General features: G+C 34.2%; 1 protein-coding gene and 1 long non-coding RNA gene across 3 annotated transcripts in view; one reads left to right on the forward strand and one right to left on the reverse strand.

Annotated features, from left to right (window-relative positions):
* The window catches only part of LOC127559614 (uncharacterized), a 121,469-nt gene extending 117,500 nt beyond the window's left edge, over positions 1-3,969 (forward strand). Inside the window, exon 5 of the long non-coding RNA XR_007953171.1 lies at positions 3,633-3,969. This is a non-coding gene — a long non-coding RNA (uncharacterized LOC127559614). The remainder of the gene's footprint in view (positions 1-3,632) is intronic.
* The window catches only part of FMN2 (formin 2), a 446,111-nt gene that overhangs the window by 364,960 nt on the left and 67,276 nt on the right, over positions 1-13,875 (reverse strand). The window lies entirely within an intron of this gene.

Genomic DNA, 13,875 nt, shown 5'->3' on the forward strand with positions numbered 1-13,875 from the left:
AAGGACTGGCAGCAAGAGCTTAAGCTCTCAGAACCAAGGGGAGAAATTCAATTCAATCTCTGATCTTCCTGGTTGCTGGCTTAGACTCCTGCACTTCCCTTGCTAAGACCAAAGCCAGACTGAAAGGCTCTCCAGAAAGCTGCCCAGCCCCAGGAAGGAGATAATAAAGGATCTGGACTATAAGAAAGCTAACCAGGCCCCAGGAAAGGAGACAAGACTTTGAAGGTGACAATAAAGGATTTGGATTTTAACACCTGGCTGTACTTGTAGTGATTACTGAAACTGAAATGAAGGTTGTTCCCAGAGAACCCAAGAAAACCTCAACAGAGAACATTACATTTTAAAGAGAACATTACATAAAGTAATATATAAATGTGAGCTATTATTGTTCCATCTTCTTTTAGTTATTATTCATGGATTCAAGATTTGCTCTCCATTTAGTAGACAATCATATCTCTCCAAGGAAATATATTTTAAAATAAAAAAAGAATAAAATAAACCCCCACAATACTTTGCTTTTCTAAAATAATTAACCTCAGAATATTTTTATATTTATTTATTTTATTTATTATTATTATTATTATTTTTGCTGAGGAAATTGGGGTTAAGTGACTTGTCCAGGGTCATACAGCTAGAAAAGTTTAAGTGTCTGAGGCCAGATTTGAACTCAGCTTGGTGCTCTATCCACTATACCAACTAGCTGCCCCAGGATATTTTTATTTATTTATTTATTTTTTAGAATAGTTTTTTATTTACAAGTTATGTGCATGGGTAATTTTACATCATTGACAATTGCCAAATCTTTTGTTCCAATTTTTCCCCCTCCTTTCCCCCACCCCCTCCCCTAGATGGCAGGATGACCAATAATACATGTTAAATCTCTTAAAGTATAAATTAAATACAAAATAAGTATCCATGTCCAAACCATTATTTTCCTGTAGAAAAAGATCCAGAATATATATTTTTTAAAATAATGAAAACAATAATATTAGAAAATGGTGAGAAGTTAAACCATAACATTTTAAGGGTAAATACAATCAAAAACCACCTTGCTCTATTACTCTTCAGTTAGTAAAAGAAATTCTACTAGAAAAAACATACAGGTTTAGGAGTCAAAGAACTTAATTTTAAATCTTGGTTATACTGCTTGACTTATTATGTGATACTAAACAAGTTTCTTCTGTTAGTACTCAAGTTCTCTATTCTCATTTATAAAATAAGTGATCACTAAGGTCCTTCCTTATTCTAACCTCATAGCCCAGAAAAAAAGGTCAAGAATAACAAGGGAATTAATGAAAAAAAAATTACAAAGGACAGTGGTCTAGCAATACCAGATCTAAAAATCTATTTTAAAGCAGCTGTCAACAAAACCTTCTGGTACTGGTTAAGAAACAGAGGGATGGGTCAGTGGAATAGGTTAGAGATACATGCCATAATCAGTGATTATAGTAAAGTGTTTGATAAACCCAAAGGCTCCAACTTCTGGGATAAGAACTATTTGGCAAAAATTGCTAGGAAAACTAGAAAATAGTATGTCAAAAATATGTCAGAATATGTCAGAAACTTGGCATAGGCCTATATCTCACACTCCATATCAAAATGGACACATGATTTAGATGTAATAAGTGATAGTACAAGCAAATTAGAAGTGCAAGGAACAGCTTACCTATTAATCTTTGGAGAAGGGAGGAATTTATAGCCAAAGAACTAGAGAACATTATAAAATACAAAATAGATAACTTTGATTACATTAAATTAAAAAAAAAAGATTTACATAAACAAAAGCAATGTATCCAAGGTTAGAAGGGAAGTAGAAATTTGGGTAAAAATTGTATAGCCAAAGTTCCTGATAAAGGATTCATTTCTAAAATAAAGAGAATTGACTCAAATTGATAAGAATACAAATTATTCTCAAATTGATAAGAATACAAATTATTCTCCAATTGATAAATGGTTAAAGGATAGAAACAGAAACTTTTCAGATGACAAAATTAAAGCCATGTTATAGTCATATGAAAAAATGCTCTAAATCACTATTTATTAGATAAATACAAATTAAAACAACTCAGAGGTACCACCTCATACCTATCAGATTGGCTAAGATGACAGGAAAAGATAACAATAAATGTTGGAGGAGATGTGGGAAAACTGGAACAACTAATGCATTGCTGATGGAATTGGGAAATGATGCAACCATTCTGGAGAGTAATTTGGAACTATGCCCAAAGGGCTATAAATTTGTGCATAACCTTTGATCTAGCAGTGTCTTTACTAGATCTGTATCCCAAAGAAATAATAAAAGAATGAAAAGGACCCACATGTACAGAAATGTTTGTAGCAATTCTTTTTGTGGTGGCAAAGAATTGAAAAGTGGGTAGATGCCCATCAATTGGGGAATGGATAAATAAATTATGATATATGAATGTAATGGAATATTATTGTATAAAAATAATAAACAGGATGATTTTAGAAAAACCTAGAAAGATTTATATGAATTGATGCTGAGTAAAACAAGCAGAACTAGGAAAACATTATACACAGTAACAACAAGACCGCATGATGATTAGCTGTGATAGACTTGGTTCTTCTCAATGATTCATTGATCCAAAGCAATCCCAGTAAACTTTGAATGGAAAATGATGCCATCCACATCCAGAGAGAATACTAAGGAGATTGAATTTAAATCATCATATGTTATGTCCACTTTTTTTTTTTTCTGTTTTTTTTTCTTGTGGTTTTTCCTCTCAATATGTTTTATATAGAAATGTAAAAATTGAACGTGCATGCATAACCACCAAAAAACCAGTTACATGTAACTGGAAGGAATGAAAATTTTTTTAAAATTAAAATTTAAAAATTTTAAAAAGACAAATCATGATCTTAGGATGACACTCTAAATAATTAAGCCTGGATTTTCTCATTGAGAAATGGAAACAAAAGGAAAGCAGCTGTACAAGAATTAATCTGACTGAAACATTTAAGTACAAGAAATACAGCAAATACAAATTCTCAATTATGCATTACAGCACATATTAAGTACACATAGTATATGCAAAACAATACAAATTAGTTCCTAGTTTCTTAAAGCAAGGGTGACAGAGGTAACTATAATACATAATGATACCTATTGAATGCATTCATTAGTTATAAAAATAAAGTTATGCAGGAGGTCTAAAGGGTTATATAGTAAATGTTTGTTAAATAAGATTATAATTATATCATATAGCTAATTTTTTGTCTAAATTCTTTTCAATTTCTCTGAAAAAGAGCCAATTGAAGATCAGCACAACTCTCCCTCTCCTTGTTCATTGCTAAGAAATTTAAGCACTTGACCTAACTCATACGTATATATAGTAGATTATTTATTACCATCACTAATGAAGTAATGATGCATTCAGATGATCTGAAACAATTAAATATACAAATGTAATGGCCCGGCCACTACAGGAAAACATCTTGTAATTATCTAAGGAATATTTAATGGGAATAGGTATTCTGCAAAATAATAATATTGAAGAACTTTTTGAGTCCCTTTTTTCAATAAATCTGATTTTATTTTGGGTAGCTAAATAGTGCAGTAAATAGAATGCCTAGCCCTGGAGCGGAAGACCTAAGTTCAAATCTGTCTTTAGACATTTACTAGAAGAGGAAAAGGAGGAGAAGGAAAAGGAGAAAAGGCAGGAAAATGAGGAGGACGACAAGGAGAAGGACCAAGAAGAAGTGGTAGACAATTACAGGAGAGAGAAGAAATAAGAGAAGAAGGCGGCAAAGAAGAAACTAAGACTGTGACTATTAAATCTGTTTCATAGCATAAACTAGTAGTAATGTGCATGATTCTTAAATTTTTGGAAAATAATGATACTATGTACTTAGGCACCTAGTTACCATCATTCTAATATTTTAGTTCCTAACTTTTAGTTAAAAGAATCAGAATAAGTGTTAAGACTTTAAAGCACAGGAAAAAAGTCATTCATGATAGAACCTGAGGTAAAAAAGAGGCCCTTAGTATTCTTCTTTAATAATCAATAAAGCACATTAACAAAGGTTGTTAGATAGCCCTCTTGAGAGACACCTTAAGAAAGGGACAAGAAAAAAGTGATTTAATATTTAGTGGGGGTACTGTTCCTATATATCTACATTCTGACTTAAATTACCTTCCTCTCACTTCTGCAAGTTCATTTCATCTCTTATAAGTTTTTCTCTCCTAACATGCAAAATAGAAAGGGTAATTTATGTAATCTACCTTGTAGTATCAATGATCAGAATGAATCATGGGAAAGATGGTGGAGTAAAGATAGGGATTTGCTGAGATCTCTCCAAAAACCATTCCAAATTCCTTTAAATAATGAATCTAAACACATTTTAGAGCATCAGGACACACAAAAAGATGGAGCGAAATATTTTCCAGCCAAAGACAACTTAGAAAATGGGCAAGAAAGGTCTGCATCACCATGTTTGAAGTAAAGCACACAGTCTTGGAGCAAGCTGAACCAGTGCAGTACAGACACTTCCCACAACCCTGTCTCTAGTCTGGTTCTCAGCACCAGAAAAGTAGCATTCTCTAAGTCAATGTCAGTACAGGCAATTTCTTTTTCTTTTTTCTTTTTTAAAAAATTATTATAGCTTTTTGGTTTTTATTGACAGAACATATGTATGGGTAATTTTTCAACATTGACCCTTGCAAACACTTCTGTTCCAACTTTTCCCTTCCTTCCCTCCACTCCCTCCCCTAGATGGCAGGTAGCCCCATACATGTTAAACATATTAAAGTACATCTTAAATACAAATATAAGTGAACATATTTATACAGTTCTCTTGTTGCACAAGAAATCAGATTTAGAAAGATAAAAATAACCTGGGGAAAAAAAAAACCAAAAATGCAAGCAAACAACAACATAAAGAATGTAAATGCTATATTGTGGTACACACTCATTTCCCAGTGTTCTTTCACTGGGTGTAGCTGGTTCTGTTCATTACTGATCAATTGGAATTGAATTGGATCCTCTAATTGTCAAAGATAGCCACTTCCATCAGAATTGATCCTCATATAGTGTTGTTGTTGAAGTACATAATGATCTCATGGTTCTGATCATTTCACTTAGCGTCAGTTCATGTAAGTCTCTCCAAGCCTCTCTGTATTCATCCTGCTGGCCATTTCTTACAGAACAATAAATTTCATAACATTCATACACCACAATTTATTCAGCCATTCTCCAATTGATGGGCATCCATTCAATTTCCCCGGTTTCTAGCCACAACAAAAAGGGCTGCCACAAACATTTTTGCACATATATCCCCTTTCCCTTCCTTAATACTTTTTGGGATATAAACCCAGTAGTAATACTGCTGGATCAAAAAGTATGCACAGTTTGATAACTTTTCAACAATTTATCAGTTGGAGAATGGCTTGATTTCTTATAAATTAGAGTCAATTTTTTATATATTTTGGAACTGAGGCCTTTATCAGAACCTAGCCCAGAGATACCAAAGACAACTTAGAAGCTCGGCAGGAAGATAGAAGGGTGAGAGGGTGTTGGGAAACCAGCAAACTAGAGATGGCAGCAAGTAGTTTCTGTAGGCCTCAGCTCACAGGAAGCCTCTTCACTAGTATTAAAAAAGACTTTGTTGCTTTAGCACACCTAGAACTTACAACCATAGTGAAGCAGGAACACTTTTCACAATTGCAGGTCAGAAAAGAATATTTGTCTCTGAAAACAACTTCACACACACACACACACACACACAAATGGAGTCCTATTTTTACAAAAGACTTAAAAACTGGTAATATTCTGGGGAAATAAGCAGAAAACAGGAAAAAAAATTTGACCTCTCTATGGTGACATAGATCTATGTCTGTGACTGATCTATGGTGACAAGGAAGATCAAAACACACCTTCAAAAAAAGATAACAAAGTCAAACCTTTTACATCCAAAGCTTCCAAGAAAAATAAGAATTGGCTTCTGGAAGAACAAAAGGTTAAGAATTTCAAGGGAGCTAATGAAAAATAAAAATCAAATGAAGGTGGTTTAGCTATACCTGATTTAAAACTATATTATAAAGCAGTGGTCATCAAAACCACTGGGTACTGGCTAAGTAAAAGAGTAGTTGATCAGTGCAATAGGTTAGGTTCAAAGGACAAAACAGTCAATAACTTTAATAATATAGTGTTTGACAAACCCAAAGACCCCAGTGAATAAGAATTCACTGTTTGACAAAAACTGCTGGGAAAATTGGAAATTAGTATGATAGAAACTAGGTATTGACCCACACTCAACACCATATACCAAGATAAGATCAAAATGGGTTCATGAGCTAGACATAAAGAATGATATTGTAAATAAATTAGAAGAACATAGGATAGCTTACCTCTCAGATTTGTGGAAGAGGAAGGAATTTGTGACCAAAAAAGAACTAGAGATCGATATTGATCACTAAATAGATATTTTTGATTATATTAAGTTAAAAAGCTTTTTTATGTACACAACTAATGCAGACAAGATTAGAAGGGAAGCAATAAATTGGAAAAACATTTTTACATTCAAAGGTTCTGATAAGGCCTCATTTCCAAAATACATAGAGAATTAACTCAAATTTATAAGAAATCAAGCCATTCTCCAATTGATAGTCAAAGGATATGAACAGACAATTTTCAGAGGAAGAAATTGAAACTATTTTGTAGTCACATGAAAAAAGGTGCTCCAAATCATTATTGATCAGAGAAATGCAAATTAAGACAATTCTGGGATACCATTATACACCTCTCAGTTGGTAAGATTACATGAAAAAATAATGACTAATGCTGGAGGGGATGTGGGAAAACTGGGACACTGATACATTGTTGGTGGAACTGTGAACAAATCCCACCATTCTGGAGAGCAATTTGGAACTATGCTCAAAAAGTTATGAAACTGTGCATATCCTTTGACCCCACAGTGTTATTACTGTGTTATTACAAAGAGATCTTAAAGAAGGGAAAGAGACCTACATGTGCAAAATTGTTTGTGGCAGCCCTTTTTGTAGTGGCCAGAAACTGGAAACTGAGTGAATGCCTATCAATTGGTGAATGGCTGAATAAGTTATGGTATATGAATGTTATGGAATATTCTGTAAAAAAATGACCAACAGGATAATTTCAGAGAGGTCTGGAGAGATTTACATGAATTAATGCTAAGTGAAATGAGCAGAACCAGGAGATCATTATACATGGCAACAGCAATACTATACGATGATCATTTCTTTTCTTTTTTTTTTTTTAATAACTTTTTATTGATAGAACCCATGCCAGGGTAATTTTTTTTTACAGCATTATCTCTTGCATTCACTTCTGTTCCGATTTTTCCCCTCCCTCCCTCCACCCCTTCCCCTAGATGGCAAGCAGTCCTTTACATGTTGAATAGGTTACAGTATATTCTAGATACAATATATGTGTGCAGAACTGAACAGTTTTCTTATTGCACAGGGAAAATTGAATTCAGAAGGTAGAAATAACCCGGGAAGAAAAACAAAAATGCAAGCAGTTTATATTCATTTCCCAGTGTTCTTTCTTTGGGTGTAGCTGCTTCTGTCCATCTTTGATCTGAATTAACTCTCTTTATCGAAGAGATCCACTTCACGATGATCATTTCTGATGGACATGGCTCTCTTTAACAATGAGATGATTCAAACCAGTTCCATTTGTTCAGTAATGAAAAGACTCATCTATACCCAGAGAGAGGACTATAGGAAATGATTGTGGACCACAATATAGCATTTTCACTCTTTCTGTTATTGTTTGCTTGCTTTTTTTTGTTTTCCTTCTCAGGTTTTGTTTTTTTTTTTTTTTTTTCTTTCTAGATCTGATTTTTCTTGTGCATCAAGATAACTGTGTAAATATGTACACATATATTGGATTTAACATATATTTTAACATATTTAACATGTATTGGACACCCCTTAGGAGAGGGGGTAAAGGTAGAGAGGAGAAAATTTGGAACAGAAGGTTTTGCAAGGGTCAATGATGAAAAATTACCCATGCAGATGTTTTGTAAATAAAAGTCTATACTAAAAAAAAAAGAGAGAGAGAAATAAGAATTGGTCTCAGACGATAGAAGTGCTCAAAAGGGATTTTGAAAATCAAGTAAGAGAGGAAAAATTGGGAAGACATTTGAAAGTGGTTGAAAAGAAAATTTAAAAAGCAAACACAAAGAAGAATGCCTTAAAAAGCAAAACTGGCCAAATAGGAAGGAAGGTAGAAAAGCTCACTAAAGAAAATAATTCCTTGAAAATTAGGAGTGAGCAAATGAAAGTTAATGACTTTATGAGAAATTTAAAAACAAAACAAATCCACAAGAAGGGAAAAAAAGAACCTAAACATCTTTTAAGAAAATATCAAAGAAAATTCTCCTGCTATTCTAGAATAGAATCAGAGAGTAAAATAGAAACTGAAAGAATCCACTAAATATCTAAAAAATAAAATTAATGGCTGAGAGGAATTTACTTGGAGAATGGAAAACGGAAAGAGGGAACGGTGTAAATTATTTGCCATGAAAGATGTAAGAAAAAGCTTTTACGGTAGAGAAGAGGTGGAGGACAGGAGGAAGACAGAGAGAATGAGTGAATTTTACTCTCATCAGAATTGGCTAAGAGAGGAAAGAACATATAAATTCATTGTGGATATAGAAATCTATCTTACCTTGCAGGAAAATAGGAGGGGAAGAGGATATGAGAAGGGGGAAGATAGAAGAGAGGACATATTGGGAGAAGGGGTGGTCAGTAGCAAAACACTTTTGAAGAGGGTAAGAGTAAAAGGGGAGAGAGAATAGAGTAAACAGGTTGGAAATTCAGTTAGCAATAGTAATTGAGAAAAGAATTTTGAAGCAAGTTTCTCTGAAGGTCTCATTTCTCAGTTCTCTGACTTGATTCCCTTTTCATTGTTTTATACTGCAGCCAATCTGGATGGTTTTCCATTCCCTATTTTTGTCCTGCCCTCTTCTTTCTCTATGCTACTCCTCACACTTTGCTGCAAGTTTGCATTTGAACTAACTCTTTCTTAATCAGGCAGATTTTGTACATATATCAAATAAACTAGGTGCATATAACTATCAATTAATTTATGCTACTTTGCATTACTCTGGATGAAATGTAAATATGTAACTTTTGACTCAATACTGACAAAAGGGAATTAACTAATAATTAATAGTTTGAGGGGTGGAGGTCATGAGGGAAGGAGGAAAGGGTAGGCAGGAAACCAATTTTTTGGGGGGTTAAGTTGCCTTTCCTTAAAAGATTGCCCTATTTTAGTAATTCAAGAAATCAACTACTGTCATAATACAATAACATTCTTCATCTCTCCCAATAAAACTATGATTTCTTCTATGATAGAAGACAACTCTTCTGTAATTCTCACTATGTCTACTAAGATACCTGGCACATATAATTTCAAAATGACTACATTTACTTAAATCTACAGAAAAAGTCAAGTATACAGATAGCTTTCTTAGTTTTACATCTTACTACCCAAACACAGAAGGCACTTCTAGACCATTTTCAAAGTGGCATATGAAGCCTGACAGAATTTCTTTAGGGTTAAAGTAATTTTAACATAGGGCTCTCCCATTTTTAAACTTGTTATTGATATAAAGATGGCATACTTTTGCTTTATAACTAAATATAAAGGAGAGTTTTCAGTGAGTTATTGGTCCCTCTGTTGGCACTAAAAACAGTTCTGCACAGTATATGATGGTATTACATTGCTATTTAAAGATTCCATCAATTAATTAGATTGTGACAAGTGTTAATCAGATAAAAGAGTCCATTGTTTTAAAAAATGAACTTTCAAGGTTAGAGTTTCATTTAAAAAATCAGTTATATTAATTAATTATTCTTTATGCTTCCTTTTGCTTATAATCAATGCATCAATATAATAAGGCCTCAGGAACCCTACCCAAATTCGCATATCAAAAGGAAACCTAAAAATTTAAGTCAGCTATTAGGTACCTTGTCCTTGTCATTAAAAAAAAAAAAAGAAGACAAAACAAATGTTGAGACTTATATGATGACAATGTATGATTGCCTCAAAAATTCTGAGCATTTGGAATTTTAAGATCTATGCTATTAACACTCAGTTGCATTATGAATAGCCAATAATATGACTCATCAGAAGATAAAATTGGCATATAGAGGGAAAGCATAGCCTAAGAGGAAAATATCAGAAATACAGAAAGATGTGCTCACCTTTGTATGACCCATAGCTGAGAAATGAAATTTGATTTGATAGTGTGAAAAGGGACAAACCATTGTCAAATTCACCAATACAAAGTCATTTTATTGTTCCAAATATAATATCGTCACTTTAATACTGGACCTTTTGATTACCTATGATTTTATGAAAATATTAGCCATAAATTTGTGAAAAGCAACTTAAAAAGCTTTAAGCTTAGGTCTAAATCCTGCCTCTGGAAATTTATAAGCTATTTGACTATGGACTAGTCATTTAGAATAACCCTTGGTTTTTCCATTTATAAAATAGAAATAATACCATCAATAGCAATTGCCTTTAAGGGTTGTTATAAAATGAAATTATGTACATATTTTGGAAACTTTAATTTTTATTAATCCATATACACTTAATTAATTCAGACATTTTATTCCCACAGTAATTACTCTTTTTTTTAAAAGTATAGAATATTTGAAAGGCAGTTTGGAAATCAATTAATCCACCTTCCTTATTATATATAGAGAAAAACAGGACATTAGGAAGAGGTGTCCACAGTTATAATATTAGTTATTGTCAAGGCTAGAGGATTGTAAACTCGATAGTATGCTAGGTTTGGGATCAGAAAAATTCCGGTTCAATTCTGTCTTCAACACTAGCTATGTGATTCTGAAGAAGTCACTAAAATGGTTATATCATTATTTTTCCCTTCTTGAAAATGGCCATGATACATAGTATACTACCAACATCATAGGGCTCTTTTTGAAGCTCAAATGAGTACTAGAAATGATGTCTTTTATTATTATATGATATGATTACCATTAGAGCCTTTGTATTAAAGTAATAACACAATACAAACTGTATTTGTAGAATCCAGTGAAAATCTATATAAGTATGTGCCACTATATTTAAAGCAAATCATACTTTTTCTCTCCTGAAAAATGTATAAGATTTTCATCTCTCTGTTAAAAAACATAAACATTTGTGTTATAAATTTTCAAGTACAAATATAATGCTTTTTCATGCATTGCTATATAAAAATTATTTTATTTCAGTGTTTCCTGGCTCAGATGAAATATTGCACTTTCCTCTAGAGAGTCTAGGAGCAGTTGACCATGAAATAGGTTAGCAAGAAAGAGGGAGAGGACAGAATACAATAATATAGTACAAAAGAAAGACCACAGAATTTGGAAAGGAAGGACTTAGGTTGAAATGTAAGTTCCAATACCTACTTACTATGGGACCCTGGTTAACAATCTGGACTTCAATTTACTCGTCTATATACATAAAATGAAGGATTGGATTATATACTTTTAAGTTCTTTCCAATTCTGAACCCCAAATTCTAAGGAGGAACAAGATGCTTATATATGTGTAGATTTTAAAAATTTAAAACTATGAGGAGTAAAATTTTGCTATGGACTAGCAGCAGGGGAACACAACTTTATTCTATCCAAAAAGTCTCCTTGAAGGTTAATCTTCCTTGAAGATTTCTATGAGTCAAGCCAACATTCCAAACATATCACTGGGATCTTTAGTTCCTCTTGAGGCATCTTAATGTCTGAACACAGAAGTGTTGGGAGAAGTGGGAAGCAGCTGATAGCTCTGATGACTATAACTGAGGTCACAGGCTCCAATGGCATTCTTGCACAAGATTTGTATTCTTGTTGTAAAAGCTCCTTGAGGAAACTCTGAAAACTTCTAGACTCAGGAAGCTGAATGTTTTATTTTACTGAACAGATGAACAATTTGCAGAGGTCTTAGTTGGGTTAACAGCTATAATCAGGAATTCTGTGTAGTTTCATCTAGGATTATCCTGAGCTTCCTGATTGCCTTGGAATTAATCATGTCTTAAGTGAGTATCACAAAGTACCTTGTTATGATTGCTATGGGCTAGTTGACAGTTTTGTTTTTCCCAGAACAGTAATTATCTTTAACTTGAATAGTTGGAGCACTCTGTGAGGTGAATACAGAGGAGTCACTAGCAGGCACTGTAATATAGGACATGCTTTGACTTACAGAACTGGAAGCAGGAGATTTGGCATGATGGCCAGGAAGACAAGAAAATGCTGGAGAAACAAACGAAGAGTTGCTAGTCGGCCCAACTGGACCGCTGTAGTGATTGCCAAACAAACAGTTTGATTGAGACACAGTGCTATGTGAATGGCTTGTTGAAGATGTAGTCTTGTTTTGGAAAGATCCCGTGGCCTTTTCTACACCAAGAGGAAAAGTAGGACCCTTTTTGTCTACCTGATGGGATCCTACTTGAATGTTCTTATTACTAGGATCAGCAGCGAAATTCACAGTATTTTCAGTTGATACAGTGCAGCCATTAGGATTATAATCAAGGTCATTCAAAGGCATGGAGATTCCTTTCTCAGGTTTTAGGGTAAAGTTCCAAGAAGAAGGAACATGGTTTTGAGAATGTAAGTCATATGTGGGTGAAAATGGGAATGGACTGGGAAGTGCGTGGGCTCCATCAGAGGGTGTGTCTACTTCCTTGGAGACTCCATCATGATTGGGCAGCAGCTTGGCTCTCTTGGCAGTTTTAGGAGAATTTGCAGGGGCAGACATGATAGTCTGAAGTGGTGACCTGTGTTGCTGCTCTTCAGGAGAGGAAAGGAATTCAGTGGGAAGAAGGAATGAGAAAGGAGAGAGGAAAGCAAGAGACAGAAACAGTTGGGAAAGGTAAACTGGAGGAGGCAAGAAAAGGGGAAGAGGGAGAAAAAGGAAGTGGAGAAAAAGAGGATTGGAAAAGGGGAAAGGAGGAAAGGGGGAAAGAGGGAAAGGGGGAAAAGGGAAAGGGAAAGGTAGGGGAAAGGGGAAAGGGAAAAGGGAAAAGGGAAAAAGGGAAAGGGGGAAAGGGAAAGGAGGAAGAGGAGAGTTGTGAAGTATGGAAAAAGAATATCCCTTTGTGTCACCAAAGGGATAGAACTAGAACATGGAACTCAGAACCAAAAGAGGATAAAATTCTATGCAGAAATCTCTCTCCCTCCTAAGTGCCAGATTTATTCCTAATACAGGACAGAAGACCGCAACCTCATCTCTGCCTCCCTTCTGGCCACAAATCTTTCCAGACTCGTCTCTAAACACACCTCAATTAAAAAAAAATAATAATTGGTAAGCAGACGCCTTACTTCAGCTAACTGGCTTCCATCTGCTGACTCACCTTATCCTGAGGGATGCTTGCAAATTATTTTTCACCAGTTTGGGGGATACTTGGTCAAATTAGCACCTCTTATTCATAGCCAATGAAAACTTGGAACAGTTTTGTTTGTTTGTTTTAGGTTTTTGTTAGTTTGTTTTTTAACCAATCACAGTTCAATTGTCTGCAAGGCTAAATTGAGAGAAGAGACTAGATGAATTCTATTTGAATCATTGTATACTGGTACATAGGTTCTTTGTCGTCAGTTACTATACTATGTGGTCTCTGAATCTTTTCCAGTGGTTTCTTCTTCTAGAGCAAGAGGCACATGTGAACTTGCAATTAGCTTTCCAGTTATTTTGTATTCCTAGTCAACAGGTTGTTTTGTTTTGTTTTGCTTTGTTTATGTTTGACTTATGCTGCTTTTCTAACATTTCATTGATGCTAAATGGAAGCCTGAAGTTTCCTGGGGAAGAGAGCATTAGGTGTTATTAATATCAATAAATAATCCTAATAAGTGGCTAAGAGGATAACTATA

Source organism: Antechinus flavipes, chromosome 4, assembly GCF_016432865.1.
Source record: "Antechinus flavipes isolate AdamAnt ecotype Samford, QLD, Australia chromosome 4, AdamAnt_v2, whole genome shotgun sequence".
NCBI classification, from domain to species: Eukaryota; Metazoa; Chordata; class Mammalia; order Dasyuromorphia; family Dasyuridae; genus Antechinus; species Antechinus flavipes.